The sequence below is a fragment of the Mustelus asterias genome, chromosome 22, assembly GCF_964213995.1.
Source record: "Mustelus asterias chromosome 22, sMusAst1.hap1.1, whole genome shotgun sequence".
Lineage (NCBI taxonomy): Eukaryota > Metazoa > Chordata > Chondrichthyes > Carcharhiniformes > Triakidae > Mustelus > Mustelus asterias.
In genome coordinates, this window is record NC_135822.1 from 4,575,426 (window position 1) to 4,594,787 (window position 19,362).

A 19,362-nucleotide genomic window follows, 5' to 3' on the forward strand; every position below is an offset into this window, starting at 1 on the left:
CGATCGATCTAATTGTATAACTGCCCAAAATGAGGGATGCCAAGCCCTCTTTGGAGATGTTGTGAAATGTGGGAAGCTTTGCTCACAAAGATGAAAGTAGGAAAGCAAAAGAAAGAACTTAGAAAACGCCAGGAACGATAAGGAGGTAATGAAAGATGAGAACAGTGAGATACTGCGCCGATGCTTTTGAGTCCTATTATAACGGGAATGTAACCAAATAAATACCAAACACTAACTATCCTGATAAAAGGGTAGATTGTGACATTGCTGATTGTAAAGAGCTGGGGGCTAGAATGAGTCTGCATCGATCAGAACATCTTCAGTCGTTTGCTTGTAATGGGGAACTTACACCAGGAATTCAAGGTAGAAGATAAACTAAACGTGGATCAATACCTTTAGATGTGCTCAGAAGCAAGACAAGAGGGCTCAGGTTCAAGTATGAGTTTAAGATAGATGACAGGAAGTATTCCTTTTAACGGCAGGATACTAGCCAGAGTTCAAGGCTGTTACACGGGACTTGATCTCAGGATCGGTATTCAAGACTGATGAATTCAAATAGCTAAAGGTTTCTTCACCTGGATCCGTCTTGTGATGTTATGATTCTGCAGACATCGTTTAAATTCATCAGTGCTGCAAATTTGCTAAAATAAACAGTTGTGAATGAAGCCCAGTCCATCACACAAACCGACCTCCCATCCACTGACTCTGTCTACACTTCCCGTTGCCTCGGAAAAGCAGCCAGCATAATCAAGGACCCCACACACCCCGGACATTCTCTCTTCCACCTTCTTCCGTCGGGATAAAGATATAAAAGTCTGAGGTCACGTACCGACCGACTCGGGAACAGCTTCTTCCCTGCTGCCATCAGACTTTTGAATAGACCTACCTTGCATTAAGTTGATCTTTCTCTACACCCTAGATATGACTGTAACACTACATTCTACACTCTCTCGTTTCCTTCTCTATGAACGGTATGCTTCGTCTGTATAGCGCGCAAGAAACAATACTTTTCACTGTATACTAATACATGTGACGATAATAAATCAAATTGAATCAAGTATCCAAGCACACAATGTACATAACAAAGGCCTGACAAAGAAAATGGCCTTCATTTTGTTAGGAACAATGTACAACTTTAATTTTAATTGACATTTATATTTGTTAAGGGAGGAGGAATGTTGGCCGGAAATCTACCACCTCGCCTGCCACGGAATGGGAGCGGGCGAGGGTCCGACAATAGAAATCTCCATTGACATCGGCTGGGAATTTCTGGTCTCGCTCGAGTGAGGCCGTAAAATCCCACCCATAATTTCAATTGCATGTAGTTGTTTACTTTGTGAGCTTGGTGCTGGGAAGTCTGGGGCTTCCGATCAAAAAGGGTAGGTTTTCTGGATTTGAATACAGGAATTGGAATGTCTTGTTGAAGTTGTACAAGACATTGGTAAGGCCACACTTGGAATACTGTACACAGTTCTGGTCACCCTATTATAGAAAGGATATTATTAAACTAGAAAGAGTGTAGAAAAGATTTACTAGGATGTTACTGGGTCTTGATGGTTTGAGTTATAAGGAGAGGCTGGATAGACTGGGACTTTTTTCTCTGGAGCGTAGGAGGCTTAGGGGTGATCTTATAGAGGTCTGTAAAATAATGAGAGGCATAGATAAGATAGATAGTCAATATCTTTTCCCAGAGGTAGGAGAGTCTAAAACTAGACGGCATAGGTTTAAGGTGAGAGGGGAGAGATACAAAAGGGTCCAGAGGGGCAATTTTTTCACACAGAGGGTGGTGAGTGTCTGGAACAAGCTGCCAGAGGTAGTAGTAGAGGCGGGTACAATTTTGTCTTTTAAAAAGCATTTAGACAGTTACATGGGTAAGATGGGTATAGAGGGATATGGGCCAAATGTGGGCAATTGGGATTAGCTTAGGGGTTTAAAAAAAGGGGCGGCATGGACAAGTTGGGCTGAAGGGCCTGTTTCCATGCTGTAAACCTCTGAGTCTATGTTTGGATACGTGCATTTTTACTGAGGTTTTACAACCCTCGAAGTGGAGGAATGGGTTACATTACAAAGGTGTTAGTAGTTTAGTGATTTGGGGGAGAAAAATCACACAGTAGGAAAAAACTGTGCTGTTGCCTAGTGACGGGGTCCAATGACAAACAGAAACAAGGAAAGACAGAAAAGAAGTTCAGATTGTGTCAGTCAGGTGTTCTAAACTCTCAGACAAGAAATACTGCAAGGCTGCTGGGGGTCTGAGTTTAGGGAACTCAAGTGTTTTCACGCTAGTTGAAGTAACGGTAAGTTTAGAATGCAGTTTGGTGTGTCTCAGAGAAAAGTACCAGCTGGGGGAAAGCATCTAGTGAATGCTCAGAAAACCATTTGCAATGGGCCAAACCAAAAAAGAAGCCTTGATGTTAAGGTGGTGGTAAATCTTCACTGGGTTTTGGTGTTTGTAAAGGTATCACTGGGTAAAAGGAATAGTGTGAGTCTGAATCGTTTCCTGCCGTTTGTAATAAGGACTTTCTAACCTCTTTGCTGGGTGTATTATAGTTAATTTCCCTTGTTTAATAAATGTCTTATTCTTTATGTTAAAAGTTCATCAGTAAATTCCTGTGAATTTGGTCCATTAAAAGAAAGCTAGAATCTATCGAGCCAGGTTTCACCCTGGGATCTCACTCGTCCAATTGTAACATTCGCTGTGGGATTGAAACTATTTGCATAATTACGTTAATAAGTTTAGAATATCGCAAAGCGCTTTGCAGCCAATGAATTGCTTTGGAAATGAGTTCATTGTTGTGTTGGTGAGCATGGCAGCCAATCGGAACATGGCAAGAACAGTGAGACCAATTATCAGTGACCGTGTTTGGACCGTGTTGGTTGTAATTGGTTGGTTGTTGGTTGACGAGGATGCTGTGTGAATGAATGCCTTTGCTATACTTTGAATATTGCCATGGGATCTTCTACACCCACCTAAGCAGGCAGATCAGGTATTGGTTGAATAGCTCATTGTATACTGTAACTTTGGCAGAACAAAAATGGAAGCCAGCTTTTTGATGTTTGCCAGGGTTTACAAAGCTGTTCCACTAGCCTTACGGCAGATGACATCTGCAAAATCCTCTCCAATAAACTCAGGTCCTGGAGTTGGTCTGAGACTCATTACCATCTTTGATTTGGTTTGATTTATTATTGTCGCATGTATTGGGAGACAGTGAAAAGTATTGTTTCTTGCACGCTATACAGACAAAGCATACCGTTCATAGTGCACATAGCGGAGAAGGAAAGGAGAGGGTGCAGAATGTAGTGTTACAGTCATAGCTAGGGTGTAGAGAAAGATCAATTTAATGCAAGGTAGGTCCATTCAAAAGTCTGACGGCAACAGGGAAGAAGCTGTTCTTGAGTCAGGTGGTATGTGACCTCAGACTTTTGTATCATTTTCCCGACGGGAGAAGGTGGAAGAGGGAATGTCCGCGGTGCATGGGGTTCTTAATTATGCTGGCTGCTTTTCCAAGGCAGTGGGAAGTGAAGACAGAGTCAATGGATGGGAGGCTGGTTTGCGTGATGGACTGGGCTTCATTCACGACCTTTTGTAGTTTCTTGCAGCCTTGGTCAGAGCAGGAGCCATACCAAGATGTGATACATCTGGAAAGGATACTTTCTATGGTGTATCTAACATAGAGACAGAAGCATTGCCACTTGAGTGAATCAATCCTTAGAATTCCTCTTGTTTGATGTCCAGTTATCAAGGGGTTAAACCGCAGCACACCTAGCTTGAAAGGAAAAATCTGCGGATGCTGGAATCTGAAACAAAAACAGAAAATGCTGGAAAATCTCAGCAGTTCTGACAGCATCTGTGGAGAGAGAATAGAGCCAAAGTTTCGAGTCTAGGAGCTCTGACGAAGGATCATCTAGACTTGAAACGTTGGCTCTATTCTCTCCCCACAGATGCTGTCAGACCTGCTGGGATTTTTCCAGCACACCTAGCTTAGCGACTTCACATTTCTGTTGGATTGTAGCAATCATTCAGCAATCCAACCCAAGGTCCATGAGAGAATTGGTTACTTAAATGTGAGGTTATGAGATTGACCTGAAATTGTCAAGTTCCTTCTGGAGAAATGGATACATTCAGCTGAAACACTTTGACAATTGCTGCAATATTTAGCATCACCCCGAAGCTCGGCAAATACCAGTTCCATTCCAGTGATCGTTTTCATGTTGGGTCATCAAGTATTTCCGACACGCGTCATCAAAATGCTTCTTCGAAATCAAATCAACAGCTGGATGGCACCAAGATGGTGCCTTTCTTTCAGTATTTTTCTTTCTGGAGTTTTTATCATGGTTATCTCCAGACTTGACTGTTCCAGCACACTCCTGCTTTATAATGGTCACTTCCAGATGTACCTTCAGTTGCCTAGGTTCCATGTTCTGGAATTTCCTTCGCAAACCTCTCTCCCTCACTTTCCTCTTTGGAGACACGGCAGCACGGTGGCACAGTGGTTAGCACTGCTGCCTCACAGTGCCAGGGACCCGGGTTCGATTCCTGGCTTGGGTCCCTGTGCGGAGTCTGCACGTTCTCCCCGTAGTTGAGTGGGTTTCATCCAGGTGCTCCAGTTTCCTCCCACACTCCAAAGATGTGCGGGTTAGGTGGATTGGCTATGCTAAATCGCATCTTAGTGTCAGGGGGACTAGCTAGGGTAAATGCGTGGGGTCATGACGATAGGGTCTGGGTGGGATTGTGATCGGTGCAGACTCAATGGGCCGAATGGTCTCTTTCAGCACTGTAGGGATTCTATGAGATTGACCTGAAGTTGTCAAATTTATTATTAAAATCAACAGCTAGAACATTACCAGCGTTCATGCCAGCGGAATCTTCCTATCCCGCTGCTGTGAACAGAGATATGGCTGGGCGCCAAGTTCTCCATCCTCGCTGCCGCGGGAACATGGCGTGGACGGCTGGTAGGATCACCCCCAACGTCTTTGACCAATCTTTCGGTCATCTGTCCTAATATCTACTTTTGCGACCCGGTGTGATACCCTGTCTTTTGATGCTCCCATGAAGCCCCTTTATCGTACACGTCATTACGCTGAAGGTGCTATGTAAATATAGGTTGTTGTTGGCCCACGATGGATTCATTGCGACATAAAAAGATCAACCCACTGTCTCACAGCTTCCCGACACTCAGAGGGTTAACAAATATAATTGGGGGTGGTTGCGCGAGTGGGGGGAGGCGGAGTGGGGGCTGATTAGTAATTGTAGCAACTAGTCACCTTGGACAGGACAGAAGAGAAGCTTTTTTTTTCTCGTGTGTGTGAAGAGCCAGGATTTGTAGGCAGGCGTCTGCTTCTATACACTTCACTAAATGTTGCCCTGCTTTAACCTTTGCCCTTTAACCCCTATCATTCATTCCGTTTTGTGCCTTTATGGGTTTTTTCTTAACCAAATGAAATGATCTATTTTGTTTCATGTCATTAATTCCATCTGTTCAGAAAACAACCTTGTGCATTTTTAACATAAAGCTCCTTCATACGCCAGCGTGTTCAGAGTACAGTTTATCAGGATCCCTGCAGCCCCTGCCTTGGGTCTGAACAGCTGTCAAAATATCCTTTTTTTTTAAAATACAGGTTTTGTACATTTCACCTTCTGTTATTTCCAATGCCAGCTTGTCTGGATTGAGCCAGGTCTGAGCAGGTTTACAGCTAATTAAAGATTTGACAGCCACAGCATTTGAGATTAGGTCTAATTCCATGATGTCTTCTCATTCCTCGTATGCATCAGCTCAACAAATTGCCTCCTGCTTCACCGGGGACCGTGGGGTGATGTTCTCCAGAGGGGCGAGAGAGTGTGGAGGGATTCTCCCTCCCTCGGAGCGTGGTGTTCACACCTCCCATCCCACTGAGTGCCGGGGAGCCAGGAGGGAGGGGAGGCAGTGAAAGAGGCAACAGAGGAAGGATTCCGTAGAGACGAAGGAGAAATTGTAGGCAGGGAGACTTTTAAGATGGAGAAAATTGCTGGTCACATCTTTAAAAACCGCGATGAAGTTCAAGAGATAGTAAAATTTTATACCCATTCACCTCTTTAAAATCAAAGTGATCCCAGATTCATTTTTACAATGTCACCGTCTGTTTAAAGGTTGGCCAAAGTTTTTGAACCGGTTCGAATACGCCATAAAGTCCATTTTACAGAGGCATTAATAAAAGGAACTTCCAAACTCTCATTGATCACAGGTGAAACTGAGTGAACATTTCCTTAAAACATGTGAAGGAAATTCAATGGGTTCCCTTCATTCCTCTCTGGAATTCCCTTTGTCTTATCTTCCCAAAACCCAACTGCCTCACTGGAGTATCCATTTCTTCCAGAGGAAGAAATGATTTGAAAAATCCTTACCAACCTTTTCAACAAATGAAATGGGATTGGATAAACGCAGTAAATTTTCCATAGACTGGTGGGTTAATATTAACGTGTGTTTTATTCTGGACTCTCTTGCTGTGTGTAAAGTGTATTTTTTTATATGAATGTGAGAAAATCGGTGAGTGTTCTTGGAAGTTGGGAATTTGTGAGAATTAGATGAAAATTTAAATTGCACATTTAGCTCAGGGTTGCGTGCTGTCTGTCTGGCCATCTGTCTGTATCACACACACACTGACTGGAGAGTTCTAATTAAAAAGACAATGTCTGACTGGGGTGGGCTGGTATTAATTCATTTATTCTTCCTTTAGTTTAAGGAGGCATTTTGCCTTTTCCATAGCAGTACGGCACGTTGGAAACTTAATCTGTCTGATGCTGTCCCAACCCTCTTGAAAAGCTACATCTGTTGATTCACCAAATTAAAACCAAATGGATTTGTCTTGAATTAAAGCACTGCCTTTAAATGATAGGATTGTGTTCAACGTAATCTCAAAGAAAATCCCTGCATCATACAAGATCCAAATAAAAGAAATAAAATGAAAGGTGATCTCCTTGTGTCAGTGGTTTACCTGTACAAGGGATCCCTCTGTACAGGTGATCTCTCTGTACAGGTGATCTCTCTGTACAAGTAGTCTCTCTGTACAGGTGATCTGTCTTTACAGGTTATCCCTCTGTACAGGTGATTTCTCTGTGCAAGTGATCTCTCTGTCCAAGTGATCTCCATTTACAGGTAATCTCTCTTTACAGGTGATCTCTCTGTGAGTGATCTATCTGTACAGGTGATCTGCCTTTACAGGTGATCTCTCTGTACAGGTGATCTGCCTTTACAGGTGATATCTCTGTACAGGGATTCAGGCGTCAATTTCTTTCAAAGATAATTTACTTGCAGACTGAAAGCGTGACATTGGAAGTTAGATCTGCCATTGTCATTTATAATGAAAATGAGAGTTGCCAGTGAGCCTGTGCACAGAGTAACTACAGAGAGGGTCCCCATAGTGAGAGACTAACTCTCCAGCTCAGAGAGATAGCCTTTAATGGGGGTGAACAGCTCTTTAATTAGTGCATCTCCATCATGCTTCCTGACTGTTGAAGCAACAACTTTCCCAGCCGAGGTAGACCCAGGGAATCAGAGATTTTCACACATGAATTCACTTCCTCTTGCGTGTGTACACGTGCTCAGTGAGTTTCTCACTGCTGAATCTCTCCTCTTGCCTGTAAGGGGAGGCAGTCCCTCAGGTGCTGCTTGCTTGGGTAAGATAGGCTGTTGCTTGATCTTTTGTAACACTGTGTGAGTATTGACAGTAGTGGCAAAGCGAGCTGACTGTGTACAGATTCCAACACCACCCCCCTCCCCCTCAACCCCCCCACAGCACTTCAAAAAACAGCCTCAGGAAAGTGGAGATCTCTTCAAGGATCTTTCTGCCTTGCCATTGCAGTGGTGCTGAGAATGTAACTGATTGCAACAATGATGCATTTTTCCTTTATGAGTTGCTTGCTGCATTTAACTGACTCCAGTGACATCCATCGTTGGGCGAGCTGCTGATGAAGTGGAGTGTCAGCTGATCACATACTAGCTGCTAAACTAGCAGGTGGTCCATTGCGTGTGGTCCCTGACGCCAGGTGAATGGGTGGCTAGCTGTCCCATCAGAATGTACCAACCACCTTGGTGTTTCCTGAATTCCCCCACCTGAAGTTCAGTGATCATTGTGGAGAGATGGTTCTCTCCATGGGGTGGTCTGCCTTTACATGTGGTCTCCTTGGTACAGGTGGTTCCTGAGTGCAGGAAGTTTCTGTGCAGGTTCATTCACTGTTTAAAATGTCCCATGTGCAAACTGACTCTCCACGTACAGACGGTCTCTGTGTAACGGTGGGCTCTATGGAGGTATTCTCTACGTAGACAGTCCCCTGTGAATAGTGCTGTCTCAGTAGATAGTCTCACTATGCAAGCAATGTCTCCATACAGGTGTTCACTCTGTACTAATGGCTTCCTCTCCACAGGTGATCATTTCGTACAGGTGTTCTCCCTGTACAGTTGATCTCTCTGTACAGGTGATCCATCTGAACAAGTGATCCCTCTGTACAAGTGATCCCTCAGTACAGGTGATTCCTCTGTACAGGTGATTCCTCTGTACAGGTGATCCCTCTGTACAGATGACCCATCTGTACAGGTGAGCTCCCTGTACAAGTGATCTCTCTGTACGGGTGATCTCTCTGTACGGGTGATCTCTCTGTACGGGTGATCTCTCTGTACAGGTGATCTCTCTGTACAGGTGATCTCTCTGTACAGGTGATCTCTCCGTACAGGTGATCCCTCTGTACAAATGTTCTCTCTGTACAGGTGATCCCTCTGTACAGGTGATCCCTCTGTACAGATGACCCATCTGTACAGGTGAGCTCCCTGTACAAGTGATCTCTCTGTACGGGTGATCTCTCTGTACAAGTGATCTCTCTGTACAGGTGATCTCTCTGTACAGGTGATCTCTCTGTACAGGTGATCTCTCCGTACAAGTGATCCCTCTGTACAAATGTTCTCTCTGTACAGGTGATCCCTCTGTACAGGTGATCCCTCTGTTCAGGTGATCCCTCTGTTCAGGTGATCCCTCTGTACAGGTGATCCACCTGTACAGATGCTCCTTCTGTATAGGTGCTCCCTCTCTACAGGAGATCCCTCTGTGAAGTGTGATCGCTCTGTAAGAATGACCTCTGGAGAGCTTGTCCTTTGGTCAGCAGACAAGATTCCTTTCTAACAGTTTGACATTACTAAGACAATTAGCTTAACTTTCTGCTCACACAGTTCCGTTGTACAAACTCGAGGAAAATGAATTCACTTTTGTCTAAAGTAGGACTGGAGAATTGTAAAGAACCATGGTAATGTCTCAATTTGCATATTTCTGGAAATAGATTTTCACTGTTCCCAGCGTGAGGTCAGTGCTGAATATTGTCTCGGTCTAGTTTGACACGCACGCTGACAGTCAGCTCATATCTGTTCAGAACGAGGGCAAAATGTGGAGAAACAGGTGTACACGCGTGCAAAATTCCCTCGTGTGTGGGCGTGTGGATGGGCCGCTGTGTTTGAGTGGCTCTGTGGGCATGTGTGGGTGGGTGTGTGGGCGGGGGATTTTGTGTGTCAGTTTGTGTCTGAGTGCGGGTGTGGCTTTGTCTAGGTGTGGGTATTTAGGGCTCTGGGCAGGTGTGTGAGAAGGCATGTGGGAAGGTGTGTGGGTAGATGTACAGGTGTGTGGGCAGAGGGATGGGAAGGTATGTGGGCAGTTGTGCGGGCAGGTGTACAGATGCGCAGGCAGATGTGTGGGTGGGTGTGTGGGAAGGTGTGTGAGGAGGTGTGCAGGTGTGTAGGCAGGTGTTTGGGAAGATGTTTGGGTGGGTTTGTGGGAGGGTGTGTAGGCAGATGTTTGGGAGGGTGTGTGGGCAGATGTGTGGGAGGGTGTGTGGGAAGGTGTGTGAGGAGGTGTGCAGGTGTGTAGGCAGGTGTTTGGGAAGATGTTTGGGTGGGTTTGTGGGGGGGTGTGTAGGCAGATGTTTGGGGGGGTGTGTGGGCAGATGTGTGGGAGGGTGTGTGGGCAGATGTGTGGGAGGGTGTGTGGGCAGCGGTATAGGTGTGTGGGCAGGTGTGTGGGAGGGTGTGTGGGTAGATGTCCCGGTGTGTGGGCAGATGTGTGGGAGGGTGTGTGGGTGGGTCTGTGGGGAGAAAGATGTTTCTAAGTTGTGAAACAAAGGCAGTTTGATCGATTGAATTGATGAGATGCAGTGATGGATATTTTTCTAGCAGTGAGTCAGATAAATAGCGCTGGATGTAGAATTAGATTTGAACTGACGGGGTATATTGGACAGTTCCAGACATTTTCCCCCTTTCCTTGGGATACAAAATCTACAAAAACTGCTTATTAATTTCCATTCCCTGTTTGAAATTGACTGATATTTTACATATGTTAAGGATTATAGCTTTTATTACCACACGTGATGCGTGTTGTAACTCATGACTTTGCCACCCATCAAATATGACACCAAACTCACTGAATGTGACCATGAACACGCACGTTATTTTACCGCTTGTCGGATTTGAGGTACTACTAACCGTATCTCTGAATTTAGGATCATGGAAAGCTATGTAAGGGTGAACTGTTGTTCTGAATTATCTAGACAGCTCAGTGTACTGAGTGCAGTGTCAGTACAGGATGAAACTGCAGTGTTGCTTGGCCCTGGAAAATACAGTCTGCAGAATTATATTTTCAATAAAAATTGAACGAAACTGTGAAGAACCAGCTTAGACAGCTAAACTGGTTAACGTCGGTGCCCCCTAGCATAAAGATATCAATTGATTAGCAATAAAAGTCTTGTTTTTCCTATCACAGTAATTTGAATGCTTTCCGAATTACTCCAGTCAGATTATCTGTTTGACATTATCACTCCAAAACCTTTGGACAAAAATCAATTGGAATACTTTTTATTTAAAAGAAAGCGAGATGTCTCTACTAAGCCTTTCAAACCAGGAGAATGGCAAGATTGACCCTGTGTTAGGGAGGCGGTTGACGGTCTCAGCTTGCAAAGGTCAATCAGCGTTCTCACTCCCGATGAGTGACTCCACGTTTAATTTATGCTGATGGACATCAAGGTAGAAGACGGGACTAGGGTCAGTGCAAGGTGTATGCCAACACCCAATACCACCTTCTCAATCGAGGTAACTTTCCTCTTGTTCTCACGGACAGCGTAGGTGTGTTGGGAAAGATTTCCGCTCCTGTTCTCTTCCCGTACCGAGTGGAGCTCTAAGGCAGGCTTTTGTCTGTTTCCATAGCTGGTTATTCCTGGAAGAAGGTTGCTAGTCTGCCACCAGGGGCTTATAGCTGACCAGGAGTCTCTCCCACTCTTACCGCCAGTATTGGTGCGTTGGAAGGACTTGCAGGTTGGTGATCGATCTGATTATGAATGCACCTTCCGTGGCCGTCAGGTCCTGGGGCGGAACTTAAACCTGGAGTTTCTGGTTCAGAGACAGGGGGGCGGGATTTTCCAGACACGCTCGCCCAAAAACCGAAAAACCCCACCCAAGGTCAATGGACCTTTCCATCGTCTGTCCCCGCTCCCCGCCCATTACGCTTCCCTTGGCAAGCGGGATGGGAAAATTCCACCCAGGGACTGTGTCACTGTGTCACAGACCTCCACAAGGCAACCACAACAACTTGAATTTATGTAGAACCTCTAAGATTGTAAAATGTCCCAAGGCAATTCACAGGAACATCAGAAACCTAAATTTGACACTGCGCCACACAACGCGATAATCAGACCAAAAGCTTGGTCAAGGAGGCCTTTGCTTAAAGACCCTCCTTACAGTAAGAGGGCAAGGTAGGGAGAAGATTCTCGAGTTTGGGCCAAGGCAGCTGAAGGCAATGTTATGGTGAAGGAATTTGGAGATGTATAAGAAGCCAGGATTGGGGGTAGATAGAGATTTCAGAGGATTGTCAATCCTCAGAATGAAAAATGAAATTTGAGCAAGAATCAAACAATTTTGTGAAATTCTAAATATGAAGGAACATTCCCAAATCTACAGGCTGTGCTTCCTAATGTGACAAATGCGCTGCTTTCACTTGCCTGGGAGATGGGCCAGAATTGTAACCCACCCACCACCCAGGGGGATATTCCTGTCCTGCCAAAGTAAACGACAGTTTAAATGGCCCACTGCATCCGCTGGGGAGAGTCACTGCAACTGTGCTGGGACCCCGGGACCACCACCTGTCACTGCAACTGTGCTGGGACCCCCCGCAAGACCACCGCCAGTGGATGAGGGTGGGAATTGGGAGCTCGAGTGAGGGCGATGAAATTGAGGTGAGAGTGAGTGTGAATGAAGGTGGGTGGTTTGGGGTGAGGGTGGGGGGTGTGAGATGGGACATTGGGGATGGCGCTGAGGATTTGGGAATACAGTGGGCGCGGAAGGTCGTGTGTGGCCGGATTGTGTGGGGATGAACTGTGGCGGCTACTCAGCTTAATGTGGGAGCAGTTCATAATATAGGAATGGAAATAGAAGCAGGGAGAGGAGTGGGAGAGATCCTGGAAGAGTTGGAGCTCCCAGGTCGCTGTTTATCACAGATACAACCAGCTGTGACCTAACATACCTCTGGCATGCCAAAATCACAGCACTCACTTTCAATCTGGTAATTCTGGGTGCAAAGAATCTACAAATCGCTGACGTTTCTCTCTGAAAGCGCAATAGAAAGGGCATCCAACTCTTTGGATTTGCTTGTGATAATGATATCCAATAGTCTGACTGGATGGCATGCTGGCTGTATTAAATTTTGCAGACATTTTAGCAGCAATACGCGAGATAGTTACATCGTCCCTAGGGGCTGTTGGATTTTTTTATATCCTTCACACAAGGTCACCCTATCCCCCTTCCCGACCCCCCCCTCTCTATCCCCCAGCCCCTGCAAAAAGGCCATCATTTTCAAGAGTTCCTTTAGTCGAAGTGTTAGGCTGCATAATGTGTTTGATCTTGCTGTAGATGTGTGTGTCGTTTGGGTTTGGGAACTGAAATAGCATTACAAGACAGGAAAAAGAATCCATCTGGTACATGAATAATTTAAATGGCTGAACTGAGTTCCTGTTGCTGTTGTTTTCTCTCCTTTTCACCTCCCCCCCCCCCCTCCACTCCCCTCACAACATCCCTCTGGAGACCTGTTTCCAAGCTCTGAGGTAAGTCATTGCAAATGTATGTGAGCCTGTTTGGGAGGTAAGTGTTTTACTAAATTTATTTCCTAATTTTTTTTCCCCGAGACTACAGCTCTGCCCCTTTCACAGCCCCCTCCGTGCCAACAAAACCCTTTTTTACTCCCTACCTGAAACTTTTTCTCTGCCAAGCGACCACCGAAAAATAAAAACAAAACATCTCTCTCCCCCACAAGGGCAGCGTTTCTATAACAGAAACCCCACACTTATTCCTCAACATTTTGACAGTAATTTTCACCCTTCACAAAAAATGCAACAATATTTTTAACCCCTTTGATATAATATTTTAAAATTAATCCCCAAAAACCATTAGATAATTCATCAAACTTTCACCCTATCCTGGATAAGAAAGAATCAGAGAAACCCGACAGTGCAGAAGGAGGCCATTCGGCCCATCGAGTCTGCACCAACAAAATCCCAGCCCAGGCCCTATCCCCACAAATTTACCCCGCTAATCCCTCTAACCTACACATCCCAGGACACTAAGGGGCAATTTAGCACGGCCAATCAATCTAACCCACACAACTTTGGGAGGAAACCGGAGCACCCGGAGGAAACCCACGCAGACATGGGGAGAACGTGCAGACTCTGCACAGACAGTGACCCAAGCCAGGAATCGAACCCAGGTCCCTGGCGCGGTGAGGCAGCAGTGCTAACCACTGTGCCACCGTCCCACCCTAATTAGAACTCTCTCTTTTTAAACAAATTTGGCAACTGGAGATTTTTTTCTGCTATTAGTGTTTTTTGGGAAGATTGGGAGCCTGTTGGAGAGACATCCAATAATATTACTGAGGAACCATTCTTGTCATTGAAACAGATGCCTGATCTGATTAAAAACACTTTGCTTGTGATACAATTCAGTAATCAGGGGGTTAAACATGCAGGAGGGTGCGGGATAAGTTGTTTCTTTGTGTTATTTCCGCAGCTTGATCTTTGCTTGAGTAACTAAAAGGATTTTTAAAATATATGTAACTTGGGGGGTAGCCTGTTGCTAAAAGGAGGAAAAACAGAGAGGCTGCCGGCGGCTTGTTCAGCCAGAGGTGCAGAGGGAAGAGTTTGGGAACAGCAGAGGCAACTTTTCTCGGGTGTAAAGACTGTGTTGTGTTTGCTCAACTGAAGAGGGAAGACAGTTGGTGGACCCTCTTCTCTCTATCAGCTTGTGTCTCCTATTGATCTGGGGAGAGACGATACCCTGTGCCGGGGAGGAGGGCATGCAAACTGCGCAAAAATACAGGACAGGAGAGTTTCGCAAGCGTTCTGTATTTTCTTCCTCCAATTTATTGTGAGTTATCCAGAGACCCCGAGTGAGCTGGAATAAAATAGAACCCTTGAGTCACAACCTTTCCTCTCCCAAAGCCCCGGCCCTAATCAACCCCTATAATTTATGCAGAAATATGATTTATATTTAATTTCACTACACTTGCATTGTTAATTTGAGATGTAATTAACACGTTGGCATGGCAACAAATTTCGTGATGCCGTAAATTACTGCCGCCTTTTCATCAAAATTCAGTTACTTTGCTCCTGTGTGCAAGGTTCTGATGCAATTAGGTTGCTGTGGCAACCTAAAGTGTTCAATTTCTTTTGTATAATTGCACTGAGGCAGAAGTTTTTAAATCAAAAGTCATGTTCTTGTACAAAGGACAGACATGCTTGCATCTATACAGGAATCTGGAATCTGTTACAGACAGAAACACTGAGCTGAGACTTGTGCTGTGACTGACTTCCCCCCTTTTCCCCCCCTCTCTCTCTCTCTCTCGCTCTCCCTTCCACCCCCGTCCCCTCCTTTCCTGACTTTACAAAAGGTTTGTGTGCCTTCTGTGTAATAATAACCCATCAGGGACAAAGCTGGCTCTGCAGAAAGCAAGTCACAAAAGAGTGAGGTTTGTTTGTTTGTTTGTTTGATTATTTATTTACCTTGGACATAAATTACTTTGGGTTTGTCATCTTCTCCATCTCTCTCTCTCTCTCTCTCCCCCTCTCTCTCACTTGCTTTCATACTGCCTGATGGACGAGTTACCAAGGAACACAAATTTTTAATTAGTGTATTTTAATCATTCAGGCTTTTCTGGCTAATCCACATACCCAAGAGAATTCCCAAGATGCAGCAGAGAGCTAGTTTACCATTTATTGTCGAGTCTATTATAATTACTGTTAGCAGGTGGGGGCTGGGGAGATATTTGGTGTGTGTGTGTGTGTGTGTGCGTGTGTATTTTCCTTTCGAAAAAACGAGAAAGGTCTCCTTGCATTTAATTTTTCTCGCGATGGCCATTCCCTGTTTTACAAAAATATTCAGCAAGGAAATTTTCCATTATATTTTTCCCCACGCCACGTTTGCTTTGACTCTGGCCCGCACAGGGACGCTGGCACTTTTTTTTTGTTCGAATAAATGCAAGGAAGTAAAAGTTTTTTTTAAAAAAACAACTTTTAAAAAAAAGATTAAAACTTTCTAGCCCAGTTCCCGATTTCAGGATCTCTCCCCGTCACTTCCTTGTTGCTTTGATATCGGTGAATAAATAGGAACGAAGAGAAAAATTAAAAGTGTGGAACTCAATGAGAACAAAACTACTGGATGGAGCTTGTGTCCAGTTGACCAAACATGTTGGGAGGGCTGAGGGGAACTCTGTGTCAGATGAGTGCTAACTAAAATGACTACTGTCATTCCTAAAGAGTTTGAAGCATTGCACAGGCTCTGAACTAAACTCTTTTGTGGGTTTTTCAATTCAAATCCACTTTTCTTTTTGCTATTTCAGCCACTTTCTGCCTTTCCTTCATATTATTCGACGTGACAGCAGAGTGTTTTGTGGGCCTGCTTTGAGGACTTGAGTAAAAGATGTGAAAAGGGTGACTGAATGATCTCAGTTCTGTACACGGGGTATTCAGACTTTCCCTTACACTGGATTTCTATGCAATGGATAGCGATGGTATACAAATTAATATAAACTGGCCAATTCTAGACCATGGGACTGGATTAGATTCCAGCTAATTTAGTTTCAGAGCAATAACCACCTGCATTTACATAGCCCCTTTCTTTCTTCCCCAGGTAACATGCCCAATTATTCAAGGGTTGCTGAACCATGGCTTATGCTGTGATTTTTCCCTGTAGGATAAGGATCAGGCGGCATATTCCAAGTTTACCTCAGCTGGAACAGGGATTGGACCCTGTGCAGTTGGGTGTTATTCTGTGCTGGCTGTGTAGCTAACTGCTCCTCCCCACACCCCCCAGAGTGCCTCTGAATATCGAAGAATGTCCCAAAGTGCTTCTGAGAGGCATCATCAGATGTGGTCAGCCAGACTCACCTCTGGGTGCAGGGAGCTGTGACATTTGCCTGTTTTGCCGCGATACTATTACGTTTGGGGAGGTGGTTTGTTGATTAATATATGTGGCTTGACACCACAGAAGTCAAATGGCTAAGTGTGAATGTGCGTGTGAGTGTGAATGTGAGTGTGTGTGAGAGTGTGTGTGTGTGTGTGCATGTGTGTGTGCATGTGTGGGTGTGTGCATGTGTGTGTGTGAATGTGTGTGTGAGTGTGCATGAGTGTGTGTGCGTGAGTTTGTGTGTGTGAGTTTGTGTGTGTGTGAGTTTGTATGTGTGTGTGAGTGTGCATGAGTGTGTTTGTGTGTGTGTGAGTTTGTGTGTGAGTTTGTGTGTGTGCATGTGTGTATATGTGTGATTTAAATCTTTATTTTCTCCCTCCGAAATATCCAAGGGTACTGCAAAGTTAATTGACAGAACCTCGATTAAGACCACACAAATCACATCATCATTGCACTGGAAGTTCCCACCAAACAATGAGCCGCTCCGAGGTCGCACTGCCGTTGCGTTTATGTTCCAAATTTTAAAAAGAAAATTACATTCTTTTTATTTAACGATCAAAATAATTTCTCGTGATTTTTGCATTCTGCTGTTCTTGTATCCTGTCACAATCAGTCTCTGAGTTTTGCACTAAAACGATTTAAGAAAGATATTTGATTGGTCTTTTATTTATTATTCATGCAGGGTACCGATCCACTTAAGTGAGACAGGTCCAGATACGACTCCTAGGAAAAGGCAGTTTACTCAAACATTATTTTACAACAGGACGCTGAGGAGCTGCTTATAATGTTTTAAAATGGCGAGGAAAGGGAGATTTAATTTATGCAGACATTTTCAACAAAAAGAGATAATCACGACGACTTCGGAAAGGAAATGTAGAAGGAATCTAATCCCGAAAGCAAAATTAAAGTGGGATCATTGCTCATGAGAGCTTATAAAGCGGTGCCAAATGTTTACCCAGTGTCCGTTCCACTTCACTGAAGTTTATATTATTTTTAATAGAGCTGTGCAGAGAATTCTAGAATTTTCCAACTGAACCTGAAGTGACCCTCAAATCAGATCCAATTTAATCTAGGCCCAAAACGTCACTTCTACCAAATCTATCGACAACATATTGGGTTTTGGCATTTAAGTTTTGATACGTGACCAAAGGGTAAGAAAGGTGTTTGTTAAAAGGTTCCTCAAAGCGGTTCCGAATGGAAACCGACGTTATTTGTTTTAAAGGAAAATCTGCAAAGTCTTAACTGAAACACGTGTCACATTCCTGTGTCATCCAGTCTAACAAACCTGAGGTCATGGGAAAAAAAATGCAGGCAAGACTTTCAATTGTGCCTGGCATCCTGGCTGGGAGCCCTGCGGAGGATGCAATCAATGCTCTGTAAGTTTGTACAAGGGCTTGGCAAGAGAAAACAGTCAATGGGAGATAGATTGACAGGTTCCCCTTTGTGTCATGTACCCTCAGCCTGGCCCATGGTTAATCGCACCTTGCTGAATTCCGTAATGTGTGTCTGCATCTTGTTCTGTGTCGATTTCCAAATATTTCAGGTGCGGTAGACAATCATAGAATCCCTCCCGTGCAGAAAGACGCCATTCGGCCCATCAAGCCTGCATCAACAACAATCCCACCCAGGCCCTATTCCCGTAACCCCAGATATTTACCCTGCTAATCAATTTAACCCGCACATCTTTGGACCGTGGGAGGAAACTGGAAAACCCGGAGGAAATCCACGCAGACACGGGGAGAATGTGCAAACTCCACACAGACAGTGACCCGAGGCTGGAATTGAACTCGGGTCCCTGGTGTTGTGAGGCAGCAGTGCTAACCACTGTGCCACCGTGCCGCCCAAGTTTTTGTAATGGCAACCCCATCTCCTGCTAGGCCTTGTGCACTGCAGCATTCTGGGAAAGGGCACCCTGGATTGCCAAGTCCTACATTCTTCGTCAAGTTTACTTCCTGTCAACCGTGGTTCAGTCTCGCCGCTCTGTCACAAGGTTCTAGCTTCAAATCCCCCTCCAGGGCTTGAGCACATAAGAAAATTCAAGGCTGACACTCCAGTGCAGTGCGGAGGGAGTGCTGCACTGTCAGAGGTCATGTCTTTTGGATGTGATGTTAAACTGAGGCCCTGTCAGGTGGATGTAAAAAATTTGATGGCACTAATTCAATGGAGAGCAGGGGAGTTATCTCCGATGTCCTGCTCAATATTTATGCCTCAGTCAACAGATTATCTGATCCTTTTCATGTTCCTGTTTGTGGGAGCTTGCTGTGCACAAATTGTCTCCCACATTTCCTGCATTACAACAGTGACTGCACTTCAAAAAGTACTTCACTGGATTTCAACTGCTCCGAGAAGTCCCAATAGTCAGGAAAGGCACTATATAAATGCAATCCTTTCTTTTCTTTCATGTAGAGCAGTGTGACTATGTGGAATGGAATAGAGACAGTCTCATTCTGCTGTTTGTCCACAGATTTTATTCATATCATACAGTATTTGCAAAAGCTGAAATCGATTGTGATTGAATTGTGTTCCCAATGGTGGGAGAGTCCAGAACTGGGGGGGTCATAGTATGAGGATAAGGGGTAAATCTTTTAGGTCTGAGGTGAGGAGAAATGTCTTTACCCAGAGGGTGGTGAATGTGTGGAATTCACTACCACAGAATGTAGTTGAGGCCAAAACGTTGTGTGATTTCAAGAAGGATTTAGATATAGCTCTTGGGGCGAAAGGGATCAAAGGATATGGGGGGGAAGGGGGATCAGGATGTTGAATTTGATGATCAGTCATGATCAAAATGAATGGCGGAGCAGGCTTGAAGGGCCAAATGGACTCCTCCTGCTTCTAGTTTCTATGTAAAGACCTCTAAATGTAGCTACTTAGTTGAAAGGAGGTACATTTCTTTGTAAGCTGCAGCCCTTTA

At 44.7% G+C, this 19,362-nt stretch overlaps 1 protein-coding gene across 16 annotated transcripts in view; it reads left to right on the forward strand.

Moving 5' to 3' along the window:
• The window catches only part of casz1 (castor zinc finger 1), a 445,565-nt gene that overhangs the window by 58,467 nt on the left and 367,736 nt on the right, over positions 1-19,362 (forward strand). The window lies entirely within an intron of this gene.